At 50.5% G+C, this 12,117-nt stretch overlaps 1 protein-coding gene across 7 annotated transcripts in view; it reads right to left on the minus strand.

Annotated features, from left to right (window-relative positions):
* GRIK4 (glutamate ionotropic receptor kainate type subunit 4) overlaps positions 1 to 12,117 on the minus strand; it is a 424,832-nt gene that overhangs the window by 366,634 nt on the left and 46,081 nt on the right. For 2 of the 7 annotated variants that reach the window (XM_064577324.1, XM_064577322.1), the window contains exon 2: positions 11,589 to 11,690. The exons of the other annotated variants lie outside the window; for them this stretch is intronic. The gene's annotated coding sequence lies outside the window, so the exon portion shown is untranslated. The remainder of the gene's footprint in view (positions 1 to 11,588; positions 11,691 to 12,117) is intronic. 7 annotated transcript variants of the gene reach the window in all.

Raw genomic sequence — 12,117 nt, forward strand, 5'->3', positions numbered from 1 at the left:
ACCTTCATCAGAAAGGAAGGCACACATATCTGGATCCTGCCCAACAGACATCTGTGGTCGCCAGGGCTGCCCTCCGTCCAAGCCTCTGTCAGCTTGCAGTCAGCCTACTGCCCGTCACTTCTTAACTTTTCCTCCCCTATAATTTATTCTTAAAGGGCAATCAGAATTATTTTTGCAAATATAAATCAGATTATGTCCCTCCCTGCTTCAAACTCCACTGCCTTCTCATCTCATCTGAGGGTAGAATCCAAATTCCTGCCCAGCCCGCAAGACCTCGCCGCACACCCCCCCACCCTTTGTCTGCCATGAGCCAGCCTCTCTGGCTATCTTTCCATCTCTCGAGGACACCAAGCATGCCCCACGTGGGGGATTTTGCTCCAGCCTAATTCCCCTCAGCCAGAAGGCTCTGTGCTGACCTCTGTGTGGAGGGCTCCTTCTGACCTTCCAGGTCTCAGCATAAATATGTCACCTCCTCAGAAAGATGCCCCATCAGTTCCCCCTGGAAAGCCCCCCACCTCATCCTGCACCCCACACCTCATCCGTCCCAGGGTTTTCATTTTGCCATGACACTTATCACATCCTGATCGTCTTCACTCACCCCTGGTCATCCTCAGCCAGTCTTACCCTCTGCAGAATCCTCGGTGCCAGGGGCAGGGCCTGGCACACAGTACGTACTCCACAAATGTGTCTTCAGGAAGAAGTCTGCCTGTGGGCCTCAGACACAGGAAAGGCCCTGCACGGCCTGTGGGATGCCCCAGCCTCACCCCCGCTCTGGATGGAGCAGCTAACCTGGAACTTGCAGAGGCCAGGGAGTGGGCTCAAACCCAGCCGCTGGGGAGCTGGCGTCGGCAACCCTTTCCACCTCTCATCTGGGTACCTGTGGGCATGGGCAAAGTTGGGCCACGCAAGAAAGGAAGGGATATGTGGCAGGCGGTGTAGGGGCCTACTGGCAGGTTGGGCCCAGCCCCACGTCCCGCTGGGCAGCTCCCAGATGGTTCTCGGGTTCCAGAGGCTGATTATACCAGCTTGTACTGAGAGCCAAGCCTGCATTAGGCACCTCTCGCACAGAAGGGAGGGAAGGTGGCTGACATCATCGCCTAACTGGTACGTCCCAGAGGTTCTGGCTGTGTTGTCTCATGTTCACCCACGACAATCCTGGGAGGTTGGCAACAGCATCCTCACTTTCATGTGACCTCAGAGAGGTCACACCCACTGTAAGAGGCAGAGCCTTCTGGAGTCCACATCTAGAGATGGTTCCATCACATGCCTACATACGGGCAGCTCTAAACCCCCACCTCTCTCGGGCTTCTTGGGAGTCTAATCCAGCACGTTCTCAGCCCAATCGTGAAGGCGCAGACCAGAGAGCCCCAGAGGACTGTGGGCTGTGCCTTCCCCTGTCCCTCCATGTTCTCATTTCTAAGCTCCTATGGGTCTGTAGACTCACAGATAAGACCAGCCTTGGCCAAATACCCTGTCCTGGGGAAGGCCACCACTGCCCTTCTATTTCCCTGCCCCCAGCCTTATTTCTCTCCTTCTCCCGCTCTGCCCCCTCTCCCTCCCTTTGTCTGCCTGTCTCTGATTCGTTGTCTCTCGCACACACATGCACACACATGCACTCACTCACACACCGCACCCCCTTCTCCAACTGACTTCCTTGAGCTGTTTCGCTCCCCCTGCCAAAGGGATAGGATCCTGACAGATCAAGGCTCTGGGAAACCCGCTGCAGGGGATCAAGGGGATCAAAAGGATGCCTGGGCTGCGGCTGTGGTCCCCAGGGCCAGAGCCAAGGAGTCTGCACTGCACAGGGGCTCGTGGCCGCCTGGACCCTGCCTGGCGTGGCGTTCCTCATTAAGCTCTCAGCACTGCTATCTACCCTCTGTGGGCTGAGCGGCACACTGGGCTGCCGGTCGGGAGGGACGCTCTCCAGCAGCGGCTCCGGGGGCAGCCCAGCTGCAGCCCAGGGGTGAGGCTGGGGAGGGCTGGAGAAGAGAACAGGGACTGGCATAATTTCATGTCTGGCCTTTGCTAGCCGACAGGCAAAATGACTCTGTGCTCCCCTAGCTATCTGAATTAGCTGCATTTTACAATCCCCCTGTCTGGCAGGAAATGTCCCATTAAATCTTAATGATGTGCCTTCTAAGAAACCCCGGGCCCTCTGCCCCCTTGGAGGACGCCTAGCCCTGGAAGAGCAGAGTGGCACACTGGTGGGGGAGAGGGGAAGATGCACACCCAGGACATGGTGCCTGGAATGGGCTCCCATCCAGCTTTCATTGGGCGACTGTCTTCAGAACCTGAAGGAAGAAGGTCCTTCCAAACCAAGAGATCTCCATCACCCCCTGCAGTGCTTTCCACAGGACCTCACTCCCTCCCACCCTCCTCTGAGGCCACAGCCCACTCACCTGCCCCCACCTCCATCCCAGGCTTAACGTCTCCAGGCTCCAACTCCACAAGATCCAGAATTCGGGACAGAACTATGCCCTGCCCCACTTCTCCATGTGTGCAGCTAAGGCAGGGGTAGGAATCTCTCTTTGAAAGAAAGATGCCACGTGACCTTCAGGATGATTCATATATTAACTACCTAGATAAACAGTTTCTCCTATATCCTCATTATCACCTCTCTTGCTGAAGCTACAGTGCAATTTTTCTCTTTTATATCCAGAGTGGAAGATGCTTCTGGAGACTCCTGGGGAGAGGGGGGAAAATGACAAGGAAGGAGACGGAGCAGAATCCTCCCAGCTCCCCACCCCAACCTGGGCATGCCCAGCGGGAGCTAAAGTAAGATCTGAATCAGAAGGCTGGAGGTCACCTGGAACCAAACAACAACCAACCTTGTCCCTGGCCCAGCACAGGCTGATAGTCACAGAGGGGCTTTGGGAACACAGGCTCCCAAGGACCCACCCAGCTCCAAGAGCTCCTTGCATGACCTTGGCCTTGTCACCACTTGGGCCTGACTCTCTGGAAGCCCTGCCACCTGCCCCTGTCCAATGGGCTGTCCATGATCATCAGAGCTATAAGCAAAGTTCCTCTTCATTGACCTTGAATTAAACCCTGCACATTCTTGGCTGGACCCTTTCCTTCCTCTTCTCTCCCATCTTACATCACCATTGGCCTTTACCCGCTCAGGTCATGAGAAAGCCAAGCACAGCTGTGAGATACCTCCCTGCCTCCCCTACTACCCCTGGTCAAAACTTGGTGAGAATCAAAACTCTCACCAAGAGCACCTGCCTCTCCAGACTCCCATCCCCTCCCCTGGAAGGAGGGGCAGAACGGGAGGCCCCGGTCCTCCTGAAGTCCAGCCTCACCCAGCAGAGAAGACAAATCTATGACCAACCTCCATTATTGCAACCCATTTTAAAGTTATTATTGTGGATTCTTAAGATGTCAATAATGAGGAATCCTATTGTCCCACTAATTAATTCAGCAATCTCCCTGAAATAATAGGAGTTGTAATTGTAATTCCAAACTCACCCCTCGACCACTGGAATCAACTAATTAAACAACAATTAGCCAGCACCAGGCTTTCATGGGGAAGATGGACTATTCCTTTTTATAGCTACAATTAGGCAACACATTCAATAATCAGAATGAAATACAAATTTGCTCAGGAGCCCAGGAAATTATGACCACTCATACTTTGTTTTCCTAAATGCAAAAATGCAAGGGGCTGTGTCTTCCAGCGGCAGCAAAATGCTGTGTGGACCACGTTTGAGCCACTCTGCTCAGGGTCCCCCTCAATAGCTGTCTGCTGCTCAGTCCATAAGCACATCGAGGCCCGCCAGCGTCCCTGGCGGTGCCGAGCAGGGGGTCAGAGAGGCTGGTGGTGTCTGGAGGGAAAAGGGCAGAGAACTGGCCAAGAGTAGGAGTTGTATATAGAGTTGTGCCTGGGGCAGGGTTTGAGGCACGTGCCCCAGACACATTCACACTCTCACAAGCACACCCCAGTCAGAAAACCCTTGGCATCTCCTGCAAAAATGTCCCAGTGGAGAAGGAGAGCGTGGAAGATGGTGGGAAGACCGAGGCGCCAGAGAGAAGGGATGCAGATGAGCTCCATGAGGAGCCATCAAGTAAGGTGTTCATCAGGTACAAGGCAGTGGCTGGGCAGGGAGAGGAGAGGAGAGACTGGAGACAGTAAATGGAAAGATACCCTCGGCCCGCCACAGGCTGAGCAGAAAACATATGCTTCAGATTTTGCAAAAAAAAAATATTCATGTCCTCAAAAAGGAGCAAGCAAAAGATCCAAGCATTAAGGCACATAACTGAATCATCTCGGCTGGTCTACCTGAGGTGGGGGGTGGCTGTGGCAGGGTCCCCCTCTGAGGCTGAGAGGGCTGCCGAGAATGGCACTCATTCGCCCCTTCCTAGAAGCCCTAGAAGGCAAAGTGGGGGCTATTCGCCAAAAGCACAAGAGAGCTTTAGGAGAGATTCAAGTGAAGGGATTTCTTTGCAGAAGATGTTGGAAACTCCTTGATGGTAGGGACGCCTTCCCTGGCACTCAATATGGAGGCGGCACACAGTAGGCGCTCAACAAACATGGGTTCAACAGAGGTGCCTGGTCCTGGGACGCCCCTCTGCTTGTGGGCCCTGTGGGGAGTCACAGAAGAAAGAGCCATCCTCCCTGCAGCCTGGTGGAATGCTTCAGTGGAGAGCAAGTGACACTCTCGCAGTCTGTTCATTCATTCATTCAGAGACATGTACTGGGCATCTACTCCGTACCAACGGCATGCCGGGCACCAGGGGTTCAATATGAGCAAGACAAGCCTAGTCCCTGCGCAGACAGAGCCTACAGTCAGTCCTAGGGAAGCGGGACAAGCAAACAGCCAGAAAGAGTAAGAAATGCAGTGACAGAGAGGTAGAGGGTAGTTGAGCCTTCACCAAGGAAGAGATGTGAAGAATGCACACGGGGAAGCCAGGTCTCCCATTTCCTCATCTGTGAAGTGGGAGTAATGAGAACACCTGCCTCATAGGGCTGTGCTAAGAATTAAATGAGGAAAACAAAGGATTCAACAAGGGCACCTGTGTAAGGCGTTCCAACAGGCCCTGGTGCGGAGCACGCCCCGTTCTAGTGTTTGCTCATTGTCATTGCCATCCCTCCGTCCTTCCCTCCCTGGAAGAAGACCTAGAACCACGGCGGTCCATCTCGCCCAGTGACTCCATCGTGGACACCTGCTCCCTGCCCTGCCCCCCATCTGTTCAGGTACAACCACGCAGTGCCCTGCTCCATTCACCCAGCACTTAGGGAGCCCCTACCTCACGCCTGGCGCATGTCACAGCGCGTCTGGACTAGGGAAGAGCTTCCTGAGTTGTTCTCAGGAAGCTTCAGGTAAGGCTGCAGAGAAGACAGGTAACAAAGAACTAAATCTCACATCAGGGAATCTGTCCTGGAGGCCCCGGGGTTGGTCCCAGAGGGGAGAGGACGTGTCACAGGAGATGCTCTCGGAGCTGTGACACCCCCAATCCCTGGGCCGGTGGAGTAGAGTCAGCTGGAGTCCCAAGGCCTTGCCATCAGCCGTGTTTCAGCCACCTTCCATCCAGGCCTCTGAGGTACGGAGGAGCTGGAGTGTGAGCACAGGCTTGGCTGTCAGGCCGGGCCACCCCACACAGAAGGAGCTGGGAGTGGCTCTTGAACCCCAAGCCCTGGACCTCTGTGGCTCCCTGGCTCCTGATTCGTGCCCAGGCACACACTGTCTGTGGTGGGAGGACCTCAGCCTGCTGAGTCCAAGTCCAGTCCCAGCCGCTCCCCTACAGACTCCTGCTCTGCTCTCTTACATACCTGCTCACAACCACTCTGAGGCCCAAATACTCCAGTGCCAACTCTCTATCCTTGCGTCTACCTCCTCCTCCCACCCAGAGAGACAAGAGTTGAACTGCCATCAAAGAACCCGCAAGCTTGAGCTGAAGATTGTTGAGCGGAGGCCCAGGGTCCTCAGCGGCTGTGGGGTAGCATAGGTGAGCCGCGGGGCCCTAATTCATTGACTCCCTGCTTTCTGTTCAACTTCTCCACAGCAGCAAATTGCCAAGGCCCTTTTCATCATGCCCCAGCTCTTGGAAACCATAAAGAGTCTGATTGAGCATCCTCAGAAACACGTTCAAGGGGAAATTCTCACACACGCGAGTACTGATTTATCCCCTGATGACAATGGCAGGATTAGCTTTATTGATCAAGCATCACCATCAACAACAAACATTCACAGGGCTCTCATTCTGAGCAAACTGCCTGTCCTGCAGCCCAAGCCGGACCCGGAGGACCCCATACCGAGTGAGCAAAACAGCTGGGCCAGCGACCCTGGGGTGACTACAATCTGCAAGAGGTCACGCTACTTCAAATACACTTTAAATACCTCAAAAGCAAGATTTCATCACACCAGAGCCTAGAACTTTATTCGATCAAGAAGATATCATAGAATGAATGAATGAATGAGTAAATAGCATAGAGTCACCTCCAATGGCGTTGGGCCTGATTATCTAATTTATAGATTACTGAGGCCTCTTGCTTATCTATCTTCTTGCAGAATATGTCGTGGCCTTACTTGGGTCATTTCGTAGCTAATTTCTAGCTTAATCAGAAGCAGAGGGAGGGAGCAGAGGAAACATAAAGGGGAAAGGCACAAATCAATCAACGTTGCTCCCTTAGCAGTTCGGAGAAAGGTTTCGTGGGAAGAAAGATGAAAACTAATGGCTAAAGCAGAGCTTGGGAATTATCTGTGGATTTTACTTATGCATGACTTCCGGCATGCATGGCCATCTCGCATCCACACCGCCTGGAAAACTTCCCAAGGAAGGCAATGCTTTAGGAGGGGAGGGAGGAGTCAGCCAGGCAAGGCCTCCCAGAGACAGCCCCGCAAGGCAGATAGGCTCTCCCACCCTGTTTGCTGCCACGACACGCTCTCACCTACTGAGTTACAAGGGACTTGATGGAGAGGAGCCTGATTCTCTCCCTATGCGCTATTCCTTCCCTTGCTTGACTCAGACCTGAATTTTTCCAGGGGAAAGCGACCAGGCATGTTGTAGAGGGGATCCCCTCCACTGACCTCCTGCCAATTCAAAGGGGCCTGAGCAGGGCTGTGTGACAGACAAAGGGAGGAGGCAGGGATGACTTTGATCCTTATAAACCACATTCCCCGCCACCAAGCAGACCGGCCACCGAGAAAAGGACAAAACACCAGGTCATCCCACAGACCTTGGAGTTTTCCCCTGGGAGACTATGCCCTCCCTGGACAGGGCCCAGGCACGGGTGCAGGGGGCTGGGGACACACGCATCCTCAATGGGGCTGGCTAGGGAGGAAGGGGAGAAGAGGTGAGGTGTGTTGAGTGAGGCCGGATGGCTGATGAGTGGTGAGGACCAGACTGCACTAGACCTGGCTATGGTAGAAGGAGTACAGATCATAGCTCAGACGGAAGACGACACTGGACTTGAGCCCATGGATCTGGGTTCAAGTCACAGTTCTGCCCCTTACTAGTGTGACATGGGTGAGGGCGCTGCCTTCCTAAAAATCAAAATCCTGCAGCAGGATGAAAGGATAAAAAAAAAGACCACGGGGGCTACAGAAAACAGGAGATCCTACCCAGGGGAGAGGACGCTGCTGTGCCCCAGGTTCAGAAGGCACCAGCCCAGAGTGCAGAGCGCCACACCACGGCCTGTCCTCACCAGGCCTTTGGCTACTGCACGTCTTTTGAACCTGAGAACACTCCTGGTAAATGTGCTCCATCAAAACAATGGAGCAGGGCGCCTGGGTGGCTCAGTTGGTTGAGCGACTGCCTTCGGCTCAGGTCATGATCCTGGAGTCCCAGGATCGAGTCCCGCATTGGGCTCCCTGCTCAGCAGGGAGTCTGCTTCTCCCTCTGACCCTCCTCCCTCTCATGCTCTCTGTCTCTCATTCTCTCTCTCAAATAAATAAATAAAATCTTAAAAAAAAAAAAACAAAACAATGGAGCAAGCCAAAAAAGAAGAGGATGCGAGATCCTAGAAATAAAGAATGTATATTACAGAAAGGCAAAGGGATTTCCTGGGACCAGAGCAGAGGGAAGTCCTAGGGTCACAGCAGTGCCACAGACCTAAGCACAAGCCAACCGGACACGACAGCTGCGTCCAGAAGCAAAGTCTCCGAGACACGTGTCGGAACGGATTGATTGATGAGACTGACCTTCAGGAAAATTATTCTCAGAGGCTATTGGTAAGTACAAAGAAAATCAAAGCAAAAAAGTTAAGCAAAACAAGGTGGCTGTGAACTTCAGGAAAAGAAAAGAAAAAAAAAAAGGAAACATAACCATAATATAATAGTCAGTTGTGAATCACAGTCAAGTAGGCACAACGTAAATCCTGAATATCGATTTAACTAGTTTAAATACCCTATATAGAGGGTAAGAGTCAGAGGGGATGGCAGCGTAAGAGAACTAAATCCTCATTAGCATAAATAGAAAGTCAATGGATAATATAATTAATGCATTAAACTAAGCGATACATACATATTATTTAACTCTAGAGATCTGTAAATGTCAGAAAAAAAGAGAGAAAACGTTGAATGCCGTTGCTTCGAAGAGGGGAGGCTGAGGGGTTAAGGAAAGATAGGGCAGAGAAATACTGTCTACTCTCAGAACCCTTATAAGCCTTTTGACTCATAAACTACGAGCCATTGTTAGTTATTTTTCTTATTGGTAAAATACACGAAATAAAACTTACCTTCTTAATCATTTTCAAGTGTGCAGTTCAGTAGTGTTACGTAAATTCACATTGTTGTGGACAATTAGGTTTCAAAATCCTCAAACCCTAACCTTCCATGGTTGGCAGAAGAGGGAGGCTTTCCAGTGAGGCAGGCAGCAGGCTCTTTCTTCCCTGACCCTTGTCCCCTAAGCTTCATCTTGTCCCACTCATTATTGCTGACATCAACAGGGTGGTATCAGAAACAGCCACCACCCCCTTCAAAGAATGCCTTGCTGCGGACACAGGTCCTTCGCCTTAATCCCAATCGCACAACTCATGAAACTGGAATGATTCAATAAGACTTTTCTAACAGCCTGGAAATAGGAAGGGGAAAGGAACAAGAGGGACACTCATCTACCCAACCCAGCCTCTGTTGGTCCACTTAGACCCACTCTGAGGTTCCCACTTCACCCTTCCTAGCCCCCGCCCACCTGCATGGAGAGAGTACCATTCCCTATGCCCAGCTTCTTCTAAGTCTGTATTCACCAGAGTAGGGCCCAGAGTTTCTCCCCTGCCACCTTGAGGTCCTCTTGACCACTCCTGTTTCCTGGCTAACAACCTTCCTCTTGTTCCAGTGACTGACACTGTGCAGCATTACCATTTAGAGAAGCCTACACATCCTGCTCCATATCAGAATTCAACATAAATGGTATATATATACAAGGAAATATTATGCAGCCATCAAAAGGAATGAGATCTTGCCATTTGCAATGACGTGGATAGAACTGGAGGGTGTTATGCTGAGCGAAATAAGTCAATCAGAGAAAGACATGTATCATATGACCTTACTGATAGGAAGAATTCTTAATCTCAGGAAACAAACTGAGGGTTGCTGGAGTCATGGGGGGTGGGAGGGATGGGGTGGCTGGGTGGTAGACACTGGGGAGGGTATGTGCTATGGTGAGCACTGTGAATTGTGCAAGACTGTTGAATCACAGATCTGTACCTCTGAAACAAATAATGCAATATATGTTAAGGAAAAAAAAAAAAAAGAAGATAGCAGGAGGGGAAGAATGAAGTGGGGAAATCGGAGGGGGAGACGAACCATGAGAGACGATGGACTGTGAAAAACAAACTGAAGGTTCTAGAGGGGAGGGGGGTGGGAGGATGGGTTAGCCTGGTGATGGGTATTAAAGAGGGCACGTTCTGCATGGAGCACTGGGTGTTATGCACAAACAATGAATCATGGAACACTACATCAAAAACTAATGATGTAATGTATGGTGATTAACATAACAATAAAAAATTTTAAAAAAAAGAATTCAACATAAAATCCCCAACATTTACAAGGAGGACACCGACATACGGAAACGGCCAGGGGAGTGGGGTGGTGGTGGAAGGGAGCCTCTTAATCTGGACAAAGCACTAAACTTTCAAAGCTTCAGTCTTCAGGCTAACCCATCCTCCCACCCCCCTGCCCTCTAGAACCCTCAGTTTGTTTTTCAGAGTCCATCGTCTTCTCATGGTTCATCTCCCCCTCCGATTCCCCCCCTTCATTCTTCCCCTTCTGCTATCTTTTTTTTTTTTAACATATAATGTATTATTTGTTTCAGAGGTACAGATCTCTGATTCAACAGTCTTGCACAATTCACAGCGCTCACCATAGCACATACCCTCCCCAATATCTATCACCCAAGACCCCATCCCTCCCACCCCCCACCATGGAGCACTGGGTGTTATATGCAAACAATGAATCATGGAACACTACATCAAAAACTAATGATGTGATGTATGGTGATTAACATAACATAATAAGAAAAAAAGCTTCAGTCTTCTCATCTGTAAAATGGGGATGATAGTAACTGTTTCAGTCTCAGGGTGGTTATCAAGATGGATAAAAGGCAGCACTGCAAACTACAAAGTCCCTTACAAATGTGAATTGTTACGGTTAATGATACTTTTTGAAAATCAGCAGATGACAAAGAGAGCTTTGAGTGGCGGGAGGCCAGTGCACTGAAGTTGAAAGCCTCCACCATGGGTAGCCCCGTCCGGAGTTAACCGTGGGGTACTGTCTCTTGGTGTCTCAGCCAACCTGCGGCTCTGTCAGCTGCCCCGCCCGGAGCTACAGACGCCCCGGGGCACTGGCCTGGATGCCTCAGGCAAATGGGTCCAAACACCTGCGCCTCTTCCCCTTCATAAAATAAAATGGCTCACTAATGCTCTCGGGCTCCTTTCATAGGAATGGCAACAGCCGTTGTTCTTATTGGATTGTAGATGAATCACTTGGAAAATATTTTTGGGCACATTATAGAGGCAATAACATAAAAGTACCTGGGAAATGGTTCTGTTTTGTTCTCCACTTTGCAAACCCAAACTGGAGCCTGGGGTTGTGTTACATATTTTTGTCCTCTCTCTCTCTCCCCCTTTTTTTCCTTTCAAACAGAAGTGCTTTGCTCATTTCCTCTATGTGCTGGAAAAGGGACACGTTAATCACTCCTGAGTGGGAAGTGAAGCCCCCGAGGGTCTAGCTCAGTCTTTGGCAGGAAGAATTTGAGCAAGGGGAGAGGTCAGATATAAATGCCAGCCTTCAACTCTAGGAAGAGTGACAGGAAAGACGGTGATGTAGGTCTCTGTCTCCACTGAGGACCGAACAGTAGGAAACGGCAGGAGTAAGAAGTCAGGCTCGATCCACAGATTTAGCTTGCAATCATCTTAAATAGACCCTATTTTATTTTTTAAATTTTTTCATTGTTATGTTAATCCCCATACATTACATCATTAGTTTTAGATGAAGTGTTCCATGATTCATTGTTTGTGCATAACACCCAGTGCTCCATGCAGAACGTGCCCTCCTCAATACCTATCACCAGGCTAACCCATCCTCCCACCCTCCTCCCCTCTAGAACCTATTTTAATAAAGCATGGATTGATCTGACATCTGAGGCCTTACTCAATAGGAAGGAATGTGCAGTCTGGTCTCCCTCCTCAGTCACCTCCTGGCTGCATAACCCTGGACAGGTGGCTTAACATCTCTGGAACCCAGTCACTTCCTCTGAAAAGAAGAGTAAATAATATCTTACCTAGATCAGAAGATCTTGAAATCCCCTAGAGTTCAAGAGCTACAATTCCTCACTTAAGGGCCTCTACAAATGAATTTTTTCCCCCCTTTTCATTAGTCAACTGAAATCTAAGACCTAGGGTAACAGGCAAAGCATAGGCTTTGGAGTCTGAAGGACCAAAGTGTGAGATCAAGCTTGCTATTTACTAAACCCTGGACATAGGACTTAACTTGTCTGGGCCTCACGCACATGCCTATCATCAAAATGATAGCCATGGGCACCACAGCTAATGCACGGTGAACATGGCATCACCCCCCTTCCAGCTTGAGTACCAAAGTCATCCCCCAAGCCCAGCACCACAATGTGGCTGAGCTCTTTCCTCCCCGATTTCCTGCCTACTTTTTTACTCCTGTTAGGAAA

The sequence above is a fragment of the Mirounga angustirostris genome, unplaced genomic scaffold, assembly GCF_029215605.1.
Source record: "Mirounga angustirostris isolate CCGP_5_RB_7025 unplaced genomic scaffold, mMirAng1.0.hap1 SCAF_13, whole genome shotgun sequence".
NCBI classification, from domain to species: Eukaryota; Metazoa; Chordata; class Mammalia; order Carnivora; family Phocidae; genus Mirounga; species Mirounga angustirostris.